Genomic DNA, 12216 nt, shown 5'->3' with positions numbered 1-12216 from the left:
TGACATAGGAGAAATTGTTAATGCGACGCAAAAACCTAAAATGAGGCAATGCGCAAATGTTAAAGCATGACTTCGCAAGCGTTGACCATTCTTAGGTGTCTACATTTTGCCCCTCTTTGAGACAATGCGATTTTAAGCGTTGTTTCAAAGAACAGTAATGAAAATGCCCCAGACAATGATAATGACACATGAAAATGCCCCAGACAATAACAATGACATATGAAAATGCCCCAGACAATAACAATGACATATGCATGGCCCCTCGAGGAATTGGCCGGAAACATGCAGAAAAGAGGCCAATTGATCGATAAGAATGATAGAAAATGATAGGAGCAAACAGATTGTCAAGACCGATGGAAGAAATGTTAGTAAGAAGAAGTGAGACGGAGGAAAAATGAGAGATGAAGAAAAACTTGCTTTCAGTAATGCACAGAAGTAGGTGAGAACCTTTATTTAATGTAGCAAAGCGGATGCAGAGCATCATGGCATTGAAGGCCATAGCTGGAATGCAACCCTTTTTGCAAAAGACAGACACATCGCAAATAAACAACAAAAAGAAATAAATGGACCATGAACCATCCCGATCACTCTAAATCACTCAGTGACATCATCGAGTAACATAGGAAACATGATTGAAGCCAAAGATAAATCAATAAAAAGATAAGATGCACAAATGCAAGCAAATCAAACAAACATCTTGATCTTCATTGTCAAAAGTGGAAAGTGTTGATAGGACGATCATGCTGTTTGGTTTCAGGACATGTGGTACCCCGTCTAAGATAGGACACAGTCTGGTTTCGAGTATACCACACCCTGTATAAGACCCATGATAGAAGTGACAAAGGACAAATGATTTTGATGCTGATGTGCGATTGATATGACAGTTTGGATCAATTTGAATGTTTGATTTGATTGAAAAGTTCATCTATTAATGTGTGATTTCTTTAAAGCCTAGTGTTGGATTGTGAGTCGTTGGAGGAATGCTCAGTGATATGTCGATGCATAAAGGGAATACTTTATTGCAAAATGTTTGTTTTGGAAATTTTTTGTTCATTTTTTTTTTTTTTCAGGACGTTTTTCAATTTTTAAGACTTTTTCAGGACATTTTTCAATTTTTAGGATTTTTTTCAAGACATTTTTCAATTTTTTTGAATTATTTCAAGACATTTTTCAATTTTTTTTGAATTATTTCAGGACATTATTTGAATGTTTTTGGGATTTTTTCAGGACATTTTTCAATTTTTTTATGAAATTTTTTTCAGGACATTTTAATTTTTTTTTAATTTTTGCCCCCAGTGTCTAGCAAGGCAAGGAATATGATAGGTGAATAAATAGGCTTGCTGAAATGATGGTGGATAGAGGGAAGACAAAGGCCTTTTATCGTGGAGACAATACGGATGCAATTTCCAAGGGCTATGGCGTGATGGGACAAGAGACTGGATATGACAATGTAAAGCAGGAACATGGCATGAGGGACATGTCAAGAGGTGTTTGAAACCATGTTTAAATTTTGCGTCCTTATGTCAGATCAAGATCAAGGAATGAAAAAGAGTGTATGGATAGTGATAAGATATGGATAGGATAAGCAAGACCAAGAATGGATAAGGGACATGGACTGAAGGTCGAGATAGGATACGGGATAGTGGCAAAAATTTGCAATAAGCTAGGGAATATGGATGGAAGGTTGTAATAAGAAAATGGATAAATGACCAAAAGCTATGATAGAATAAAAGCTGCAAACAAGATGTGTGATGCTCATGACGATCCTCAGCCTTGTCAAGATCAAAGGTGGAAAGAGAAACTGGACATGAGGGAGAATAGGATATGAAGGGTAATGACATGGTGTGATAGGATAATGAAGGGCAATAGGATATGAAGGAGGAAATCTGCCCCCAAGTGTAGTGTGCAAGAAGTTCATAAATTACGCATGATGCCTGTTTGCCAGGTTTTCATCACGGTACTTGCCCAAGGTGCCTGTTTGCCAGGTTTTCACTAGTGGACGAATTATTTTTGCTTTACTTTTTTTTTTTTTTGTCTTTTTTCTTTTTTTTTTCACTTTTTTTTTTTTTGTATTTTGACTTTTTCAATAGAAGATGGACACATGATAGGGGATGGAAGAAGGACTCAAGCGTCTTTTTGTTTGGATAGTAGCCTTGAAAAAAATGGACCATGACCTTTAAAAGCATGCTCAAAGACGTTGGTAGGATAAGGACATGGAAAATGAGATGAAACTAAGGCAAGAATTTATGCAAAGGATGGGACCAAAGGGATCGAAGGATGGAAAATATTCATTGGATAATGGATAGGATATTGGAAGAATTGGGCTTGAGTGGATGGAAATGAAGGCAAGAACGACATTGGCACACACCTTGAGGGGTGATGGACTGATGGAGGAAAGACGTATTTTGGATATTGAGTTTTGGACGAAGGAAAGGCTATGGATTTTGGGACATAAGGGCCCAAAATAGAAGAAGGAGGTGATGGAGGAATAGACTTGGAAGGTTTGGATGGAGGAATAGAAATTTTGGATGCCAAGTTGGATGTTTCTTTAGGCTTTTGTGCTTCAAGGAGCCGCTTAGGGATCCACATGGTTTTTGATTTTTCATGCTTTTGTGGTTCCTTGGAGTGCATTGCTTGCACAAGGGATTTAGGAACCCATATATATTTTGACTTTGCTTTATTTTGCTCAGTGGGCCTTTGTGGCCTTTTGGATATTTATTTTTCTTTATAGATCATATTGTTCTTTGTTTCGACATGTCGATTATATTGGACATGTTGATCCTTGAATACATGTGGATTTTTAGACTTATCACTTTTATACTTGGCATCCAAATTGCTTGGAGGGGGAAAGGAATGCATGGATGGATATGAATGAAATGGACTTCTTTTGGATGGATGGAAGGTTCTCCAAGATGTGTGCCTTTGCTGATGTTGCATAGGAGATGGAGGGATATAGGGACCTAAAATGGATGGAAGCGATGATGGGGAAGGTGGACATTTGGATTTTGACTTTGAAGGGATACCAACGCCTTGAGTGATTTTATTGAGGCCATGACCCTTAATATTTTCTTTCACATGTAGGGGTTCTTGCTCGTGAAGGTCTACTCCTTTGCCTTTATCAATATTTTGACTAATAGGACACTCTTTTCTTTGGGAAGAAGACGCGAGTCCATTATGAGTTGGATATGATATGAGAGAAATAATAAGATCTTGAAGTGGATCAGATTGCACCAAAGTGGAAGAACCCATTATGCATGTCGAGGGTTCATGAACATCTTGCACTGACACGTTAGAATCATGAGGGGGATTAGGATCATGAGGGGGACTAGGATTGTGTAGTGGACATGGTTCAATGATAGGCTCTTCAAGAGATGGAATGGGAGAAATAATGGGATCATCAAAAGAAATACGATCTTGGAGTGGATATGCGGGATTAGGACAAGGAGGTGGAGGAACAAGTGGATCTTGTGGAGGATCTGAAGGAATGATAGGGTCTTGTGTTGGAAATGAATTTGGAAGGATACTTTGATCTTGACAAGGAGGAAGATCATTGGAATCTTCTTTAAAGGTGCTTTTCTCTTGACTTTCAATGGGATCATCAGAAAGAATGGAAGGGATATCTTGATCTTGTTTAGGAAGTGGAATGTCAATGGGATTTGAAAGGACATCATGTTCATGAAATGGAATGGGATCATTTGCGACTGGATGGACTGGGATATCTTGATCTTGTTCGGGGAATGGAGCGTCAATAGGACTTTGGATAGGATGGACAAGAATAGGGGAATCGTCATGAGTGTCTGGGAAAATGGGGTCCTGGTCCACAATTGGATGGGATGATAAGTTTTCAGGATCTTGATCTTGATTTGCTTTAGGACACATATCTTCATGCTCTAAATTATCCTCTTGACATGAGGTTGGACTTCGGATATGCATGGAGGATTCTGACAAGGGATCAATGTTTTGGCATGAAGGAAATGCACTTTGAACATTCATGATGGATTCTGAAAAGAAATCAATGCTTGAACATGAGGAAGAGGGACTTTGAATGGGGTCCTCTAAAACAGGTAATGGCAATAAAGTGCATGGTGGCATTGGGTCTTGTATTTCTGAAACATGACAAGGATGTGCATCATGAATTGGATTATCTTGGCAATCAATTATGGATAGCTCTTGGGTAATTGCATCCTTGGGTGTATTGTTTGATGAGGACAATATGGAAGGTTCTTGTGAAACTTTTAAAGGTGTAGGGATAGATGCCACTGGAGAGTCAATTTTCTTGCGGGGGGATGAGGCATTGCTAGACATAAGTGTATTATCTTTATCTTCCTCAAAAGACTCACTTAGTCGTTTCCTTAAGAGCATTGCAATAAGGCCACCTTTCTTTTGAGGTTTTGACATAGTTGGACTTGGAATTTGAACTTGTTTTTGATTTGATGTCATGTTTTGATTTCGAACTAAATGTTGATCAAATTGGTTTGACATGTTTGAAACTTGGCTTGGTGTGTGTTGCAACCTTTGTTTTTGAATGTTTGGTTGCGGTTGTTGACATTGATATGTTGATTGAACTTGTTGATATTCCACCATTGGTTGAACCATTTGTTGACATTGTATAGTGGGTTGGACATATTGTTGAAATTGGACCATTGATTGTGTTGGTTGCATATGTTGGACCATTGGTTGTGATGGTTGAAAATCTGATTGATAGAAAACACCTTGTTCTTGTTGTGGAGGCACATAATGTTGAAATTGATGTTGTCTCCTTTTTTGTAATTGTTTCATCATCTCTATTTGTGAGAGGAGAGCTGGTATGTCTGACCGTTCAAGAAGAGATCTTACATCAATTGGCTCAAAATTTGGATTTTGACCTGGAAATTTTCGAAACATTTTGGACATTTGAGATCTAATCTTCTCATTGTTTATCACTTTTTGCTCCAATATCTCCTTTTCTTGAGCTAGTTTCTCCTCTAGTTTTTGTAGTTGGACATTTAAATCATCATGATAAGTTTGACCAATGTTGCTTTGTTGTTGGGTTGGATAGAATTGTGATTGCATTGTTGGTTGATATGTCAAACTTTGTTGCATCATTGGTGCTTGGAACCTTGTTTCAATAGACATGTCACTATGCAATGCAACTATATTTGGAATTTTTGATTTTAAAAGGATAATGTATGATATGCAACTAAATGCAACCTAAAATAGATGAAAATGCAATCTATGGCAAGAATGCAACCTATGTTTTTGGTTGTTTTTCAAGATTTTGACAAACTTTTGAAATGCAAATCTAAAAATGAGACCCTTAGGAAATTGAAATGATGTCTAGACCTCAAAGGACAAAAGGACCAAGTGACAAAAGGACAAGATGACAATGTCTCCCCTATATGCTTGGATACTAAGCTAGGTTTGACAAAATGACATTGATGACAAAAGGACAAAAGATTTGATAAGGTCTTGACTTCCTAACAATGACTTAGGGTTTATCAAAGATTTGGATTACTCAAGTATGACAAAACCTAATTTTGACACTATATGATAAGGGACAATTAATATGCAAATGACCCTAATATGATATGATAATGACTCAAGCTTAATGAAGAGACTTAGGGTATGCAAATATAAATGTATGACAATGGTATGACTTTAATGCAAGAGGACATATGCAAATGGATGACTCTTATTGATAATGCAAAGGAGTATGACTTAGGTGAAACCTAACCTTGATACTTGACAATGACTTTGCAACATGCAACCTAGGATGCACCTAAATCCAAGTGACATGAATGTTGAGACAAATTTTTGAACAATGTCTGATAACCATGTTGGAAGATGTGCTTTGAACCTTGTTGAACTTTTGTTGGATGAATGTCTCTTGTGTTTAATCTTGTTTTGATTAATGTGTTTTGCTTTTGAAATGGAATTCAACTTTTGACAATCAAAGAATACAAGATATTGCAACTTAGACTCAAGACAATCATGCTCATTTCCACATTCCTTATGGTAGGCAAAGACATTAGGTACTTGAGAGGTAGACTCATTATGGGATTCAAGGAGAATACATAGATGCTTGACCCCACGGGCTCCCCTCCACGACACTCACTTCTCAGGGCAGCCAAGCATCAGTTCCCATGGAATCTCCCCATGGCGAACTTAGTATCTCTTCCAAGTATCCGAATTTGTCCTTCTCAAGCAACTAGAAGGGTTTTTGGCCTCTAAAAACAAGGTATGTAGTAAGGATTTCTGTTAAGCATTACTCCTTGATGTCATGCAAGCATGATTGAGACATTAAGCCCATCAAGATACCAAACAAATGTAGTTGCGCAAGCACGATTTAGACCAAAAGGCCCTACTTAGATGTTGATATGAGAAAGAGTTCAAGGGTCATCACTTCCCAAGTAACTACAATTCCCACGTAACACTTCCTTCAAAGCTTTCGCTCATCGGGTATTTTTTTATAGTGAGTTAGAATGCCAAGGAATTCTAGCCGTACTCACTTTGGGTCGTCCCCTTCTCACGATTATCACTTGCTTGCAAAAGCAAAGTGGTCGGGAAGGCAGGCCCTCTAAGGGTGACAAACAATCAAAGACATGAGCATGGTATTGAAGATCTGGATTTCTGATCACCCTAAAAGGATGAGAGCATACTCTCCTACTTCAATGTCATACTCAACAATCAAAGCAAACAAATGTTCATTCCAACCTATTTATAAATCACTAAGTGCCTAATTAAAAATCTCAAACACACAATTTGGTTGTTTCTCCAAGGCAACCTGCAAAAACACATGTCAGAAGTTTGATTTGTTGTCTTTGACCATCGAATCTGCATAACACATGTTAGTAGTTTGATTCGTAGTCTTTGTCATGCGTATGCCAAGATCCTGCACAAATAATTAGTACCAAAATCCAAAGCACAGATGATCTGATTTATGAAAACCAGATTACAATTTCAGTCCACTTTGAGAAGGCATAACTTTCTCATCCTAGCTCCGAATTGCAAACCGTTTGATGCGTTGGAAAGGTATTCAAATAATCTAGAACCAAATTTTGGAAACATCAATGATGTCTCATCATGTTTACTACCACCATATTTGTCCAGAAATGCACCGAAGACCCTCAAAATTGCAATTTACTAAAACATATAAAAATTTTCAAGTAAAAACTGCATTTTTTACCTCTGTTCTGGACTTTACACAGGCGCAGAAGACATGACACAGGCGCAAGATGTCTGACACAAGCGCAAAATGTCTTGACACAGGCGCAAGACTCTTCAACACAGGGGCAAGATTCTTCACACAAGCGCAGAAGTCTCCAGAATACCCTGCACGGCCCTATTTTTGAGTTTTTGACCTGCAAATCAACTTAGAAGCACTCAAAAACACAGTAGAGGGGTTAGAAGGTTAGTATTTCACGTCGGGTTCACCAATTAATGTAGCATAGAAATTAGGAATCATCACAAAAGTAGATCAATCAAAACACTAAACATGATAACTTAATCATGAGAGCACTCATTGAAATGAACCTAATTCTAAGCACATTCAATAGAGGTATGGAAACAAAGCATTCAAAATGAAAATTATGCAAACCAGATGTAGAATTGAATACTCCTTCCATGCGGCTCCATTGTTGTTCTTTCCTCTTCAATGGGTTTGTGGATCTCACCTACAAGTGCACACACAATTGAAAGCAAGATTGATATTGGTTTGTTGATCAAGAGTACTAGAAGCGTGATTTGACAAAGTGATTATATGATTAAGGATTAAGAATCAAGGCCTTTGATTGAAGAAATTCATCCAATTTATAGATAAATTGGAGAAAAGACAAGATTAGCATGAAATTGATATTTTGGCAATTGAGTTCAAAAATGGCACAATTGAGTGGAAAAAGGAAGGTTATGACACCTTCTATGTCATGAATTATGGCATCTTTCCAATGCAATGGTTAGAGGACTAAAAGCTTATGACATCTTGCTATGTCAAGAGTATGACACATGAAGCACAAAAATAGGGAGAACTAGAGACAAGTTAATTAGGTGGAATTTGCAATTAGGAAATTAGAAAATAGGTGGAATTTAAGAATTAGAAATAATGAAATTAGGAATTAGGAATTAGGAAATAATGAAAAATAGGTAAATTAATTAATAATTTGTCATTTATTAATTAATTCACAAAAAGAGGAATAATTAGCCAACTAAATGAATATTTAATTGTAATGAGATGACTTTAGGATAAATAAATAAATTATTTAACCTAGAGGGAAAATGCCAAACAAGATTAAATGAATAAATCATAAAACCTTGGAAGATGAATTAAGAACGACAATTAGGTCTTGATGTATGATTGATTTGATGTCGATTCGATCATGATTTTGAATTAATAAATGATTTGATTGATAAATGCGCCGACGAACAATGACAAATTGATCCAAATTGACATGATTGAAGAGGACAAGGATCGATGACAAATCGATCGTAAAATGACAAGATTGACAAGTTGATAAGAGATTGACAAGATCGACCAAAATCATGATTAAAGATTGTTACCAACAAGACCAAATTCGAAAGTGAGACAGATGAAGAATGCAGAAGAAGGACTCAATGTTCGCAAATGATAAAAATCAAGTGCGTGACATAGGAGAAATTGTTAATGCGACGCAAAAACCTAAAATGAGGCAATGCGCAAATGTTAAAGCATGACTTCGCAAGCGTTGACCATTCTTAGGTGTCTACAGAAATGATAATTAAAATAAAAATAGAATTGAATTGTAGCAGAATACTTTTCTTTTGAGGAAAAGGATAGATTTGAATTTGAATGCTTATAATTGAAGTTGATACCTTGAAGCTTTTTTGAATCCTTAGGCCAAGGGTTTAGGATGTCATGTATAATGTCTTCATGGAAGGTTGATCATGGATGCCATATTGAATGCTTGAACTTGACTTGACCTCTCCTTCAATGCTTGGCAAATTATTGTTTTCTTACTCATTTGAATTGAATTTTCTAGAGTATAATTGAGAGAGATCCATCCTTCTATCTTTCAAACTTTCAAATGAGAGGTGTAGGGCTCATTTTATACTTAACCATCCAAAAATTATTTGAATTTTTGAAGCAAGTAGACATGGGACCTAAATTCCCACCCAATTGAAGTGACCATTGATGGGACCAAATTTGGCTCATGATTAGGAGGACCAAGGAGATGAGGGCATCCTGGTCCTGTTAATCAGGGCTCATATTTGAAGAGGTTAGAAAAGGAGCTAAAAATGCAAATTTTTGGAAGGTGAGTAGAATCAAAGTAGACATCAGGGATTAAAAGATAGAACACCAAGGTGAGGTCTATATAAGGAGGAAATTGTATTTAAATACAATTTATGACACTAAATCTAACCCCCACTTTAGTAGGAGTATGAGAATACACTCATACTCATGGTAAAGTACAAAGTCACATTGACAAACTTTCACCAAGATATCAAAGATATAAGATATTTAACATGAAAAGAAGTTGAACCATCATTTTTCTTGAGAATTTTTAACTTAGGTGATTTAAGCTGAACTTCCTCCCTAGGGTTAAGCGAAAGTTGGACAAATGGGACCAAGTCAAAATTTGATGTCTTCAAGGAGGAAATGGTTTGGGAAGAAAGCTTGTGATCCTTAGCACGAAGTCTGCATTGATATTCTCTCGTACAATGATTCCTTTTAGTTTTAGTTGAGACTGCGAAGGTTGAGGATCAATCAACATAGGCTTATTTTCTTCCCTTATGTGGGGAGAAACAAAAGAAACTCCAATAGGTTGAGAGATACATGATGCACTTTCCCTTATAGGATGTAGTAGGTAGGACTGTGGCATATATAGGAGGAATAGAAGGAGTAGGAAGAAGACAAGATCTAGGATGAGGAAGAGGAATATCCATGGGTGTAGGGTCTCTAGGTTTACTCAAGGCCAATATCATCTCATTTTTGCATTTTGGGTAAGATAAGAAAATGATGTCATTTTGAGGCTTTAAAGGCTCAGGTTGTTTAGGCCAAAAGTAATCAACAGTGAAATTTACACGCTTGGTTGTGGGTTGGTAAAGGCTATGATTAATTGTTATAATAGTGCCATTATGAGGGAATTTCAAACATTTATAAATTGTAGAAGGGATAGCTTGCATGGAAGAGAGCTAAGGATGTCCCAAATTCACACAAAATTGATCCGATGTAGGAATAATAGAAAAGGTGACATCTAAGAACTTAGTACGAACCTCAACAAGAAGAGTAATAGAACCAATAGTAGGGCAATAAAAACCATCATACACCTTAATTATAACATCAGATATATCATATGTTACTTGATACAATTATTGAGTAAAAAGATGTTCTTCAGTAATCACATTCACCATACATACCAGATCAATGAGAACCCCTCATGAGATTTTGTCTTTGATCTTCACAGTAATATACAATCAGCCATTAGGTGCAACAATAATCTCACTAGGATAAACGGTAATGCATAAGTTTGTTGTAGGTTTAAGTTTGTCAATGAGGTTCACAACATTATTAGATTCTATACCAAGGTCATTGGGGAAGAAGGCAAGTGGCTCATACTCAACAATATTGGTAGAATGAGAAGGCAATAGATTGGTGAAGATTTGGAGATTTTGGTTAGGAGGAGATACAAACTTATTCCCTTTGTCATTCACACTAGCTATGGACATAGTATTGTTATCAGTAAAGTGTTGAATCTTATGCCTCAATTGGTAACATTTCTTAGTGCCATGATTTGGTTGATGATGATATTGACAAAAGGATCTAGGATCATGGGAAGTTGGTAATAGTTTATGTTGTCATGTGGGACCCTCAACCCTCCTTGAAACCCTAACCTCTCTAGTGGTGCTCTCATTAATAGTTCAAACTTTTGGTGTAGTGGTAGTTGGTTTGTGTTAACAAAACTGGTGACTCTATTGGGGAGGGTTCAATTCCCATTGGCAATAGCTTACTCACCTCATGGTTTACTATGTCTAGTACAAACATCTTGTATCAGGGGGATAAATTGTTGTCATGTGGGACCCTCAACCCTCCTCAACACCCTAACTTCTCTGGTGGTTCTCTCACTAATAGTTCAAACTTTTGGTGCAATGGCAACCGACCTATGTTAATAAAACTAGAACCATAGCATCTGCATGCAGTAATCAGATTTCCAACTAAATATCAAACCTTTCCCCCGTGTCCATGCAATGTGGATCACATAATTAGCATGTGGGAGTCTTGCACTCCTTTTTGAACTAAAATCCTCTACCTTAAATAAATTTCCCTTGGGTAAGCCACATGTTAGTACCACAGGAAAATGGAATTAGTTTGGAGAAAACAGCCCGAGGAACCCCACCGATATGCGATGTGTTGACAGAGTATCTAGTGACCATCAGAAAAAGGTCCTGAAAGATTTTCTGTCCTCTTGACACATGTCATTTGTGTGTGCCACCTCATTTAGAAAAATGGGAAGTACTGCTTGAGGTTCAAGTTTTATGTGGTATTCATGCAAAAGGTTGTCAATGGTCTTATTTGAAAAAATCACACATGCACTAGTGATATGGTTAAAGAAAGGAAAAAGGAATGATCATGCAAGTGGAACTTGGTGTTTTATTCCCTTGAATTATGGTAAAAAGGCGATGAGGATGCAAATAGTAATCATGTCGATGATCAAGGGAAGATTAATAGTGCAAATCTTTTTATCTTGGAAACGTTTATCTCCACCATCATTATTTTGCCACCAAAAAGATATTCTTTATAGCCACATGAAGATGCTTTTAAGGCAGAGGATCAAATATAAAATGCCCCGAAGGACATGAGAAAGAAAGAGATTTTTTTTTTTAGCTTCTAATGAATGGAAATCTCTTACAACCCTTTTAGTCCTATGTTATACAACAAACAAATTTACTCATTTTGTTTAGAGTGAATTTTATCATGGTTTTGTATTTGAGCATCAACATGTTTGCCCCTAATAAAATATTGGATTATGTCTTAGTTTCCTTTCTTGTATCTATTATGGGAAGTGTTATGTACTTCTATATTAAATGCTCATTTTTTTTTGTTCGGGATTCTTTGGTTGTTTAAATCACTAATAATTGATGGATCATGTAAGGAATTTTACTCTTCCATTTTTCATAGGCATAAACACCAAATTATACCATTTATTATAGAATTAACAAGATAGTGAACCATTGTGAAAATTCAAAGGATTTGTTTAATTTTATTTG

This window comes from Cryptomeria japonica, chromosome 5, assembly GCF_030272615.1.
Source record: "Cryptomeria japonica chromosome 5, Sugi_1.0, whole genome shotgun sequence".
Classification (NCBI taxonomy): Eukaryota; Viridiplantae; Streptophyta; class Pinopsida; order Cupressales; family Cupressaceae; genus Cryptomeria; species Cryptomeria japonica.
Note: the sequence above shows the minus strand (reverse complement) of the source record.